The 1,414-nt window shown below is 38.0% G+C and overlaps 1 protein-coding gene across 2 annotated transcripts in view; it reads left to right on the top strand.

Annotated features, from left to right (window-relative positions):
* The first annotated feature begins 452 nt into the window (after window positions 1–452).
* The window catches only part of oat (ornithine aminotransferase), a 9,363-nt gene continuing 8,401 nt past the window's right edge, over window positions 453–1,414 (top strand). Inside the window, exon 1 of one of the 2 annotated variants that reach the window (XM_014007032.1) lies at window positions 453–540. The gene's annotated coding sequence lies outside the window, so the exon portion shown is untranslated. The remainder of the gene's footprint in view (window positions 541–1,414) is intronic. The other variant, XM_014007033.1, reaches the window with a different exon arrangement.

Genomic DNA, 1,414 nt, shown 5'->3' with positions numbered 1-1,414 from the left:
GTGTATTTATGAATAAATCTTTTTTGAAGAATTTTTTAATTCGTTTGTTTTATTTGTTTGGTTTTGGGAGTTTTCTTCATTTTGTGTATTTAACGGAATTATTTATGTGGCACTGTTATGTTTCCATACACCTACGTGTAGTTTAATTCATTTGGCTCCTGGGACGTTTTAGACGAAGTTATATAACACCTAAAATATTCTTACACACAACAGACACATAAGAAAATAAATAAAAAGACACTTGATGGACCAAAATGAGACGYGACCATCCCTTTTATTATTTTAGAGACCACCACTGATCCTGCTTGTTGAAAAGCGGGCTGTTTAATCAGCTTGTTGTAATCTTACGAAAGATTGCAGTATGGGAGGYGTGGCCTGTGACGTCAGCACGTGACGTATGAAAGCGCCAACACCAGCACGCTGAGCTGAGCATCCTCAGTAATCCGACTCCTTTCGAATTCCCGTCGCACGTCAAAGTTGCTGCTAAACTGAGACCGACATCACTCCATAAGATTCAGAGTCACGCTTCACCTTATCCTGGTACTGTTTGGACCCTCTTTATTTATTATTTTATGTTTTAGGTGACGTGCAAATTGATATTTTAGTGAGTGAGTTCAGTGGAAAATAACTGACAATTAGCTAGCTAGCTTTAAGGAGGCTAAAGCCGGTGATGTGCGAAATTCAGTTCTTCATCTTTCCAGACTTATTCCTCTTTGGATGAGAAACAACATGCTTTTTTAATCCGTGGTTATCATATTTATTAGTTGTGTTGCGCTGCTTTAGCTCCTATTAACAGAGTTAGACGTATTCTGTTCAGATTCAGAGTTACATAATGTCACGCTGTTCTGTAGTTACCTCTGCAGACACCTAGAAATCCTTATTTAGCCTGGCACTGAGGTCAGTGGGTGTGTGGTTGGAGGCAGCTCCTCAGCAGCCTATCATCTATCAAGTTTGGTGGGATGAGTCTTTGGATCAGGTCCACCTTTTTGTTGTTTTAGTAAGTAATCAATAATCCTTACTAGCTAACTTACTGTACGTGTTCTCAGTAAGTATTGGTTGTTTCTTTTTAATACGTGTTTTAAAGACAATTAACGTTGTAATATTTCCAGATGAACTGACTCGTCAGCTGTGCAGGACTATCATGTTATTGCTGATGAACACAATATCTGGGTGAACTGGTTTTAAACTTAATCCCAAGATTACTGGTGAGAAACCAGATCAGACTGAATAATGATGTCTGTCTGTTAGGGGTTGGGCCTAATCGTATCGTGTTCAATTAATCGCCAGAAAAACATTAATCGATTGCTTTAAGGCTGCAATGATTAATCGACGACTAATCGATTATTAAAATAATCGATTAATCGTTTTCATTTTTTTTGTTCTTTACTAGGGTTGGGCGATATTGGCAAAAAAA

Source organism: Austrofundulus limnaeus, unplaced genomic scaffold (assembly GCF_001266775.1).
Source record: "Austrofundulus limnaeus strain Quisiro unplaced genomic scaffold, Austrofundulus_limnaeus-1.0 Scaffold39, whole genome shotgun sequence".
NCBI lineage: Eukaryota > Metazoa > Chordata > Actinopteri > Cyprinodontiformes > Rivulidae > Austrofundulus > Austrofundulus limnaeus.
This window is presented reverse-complemented; position numbering and strand designations above follow the sequence as displayed.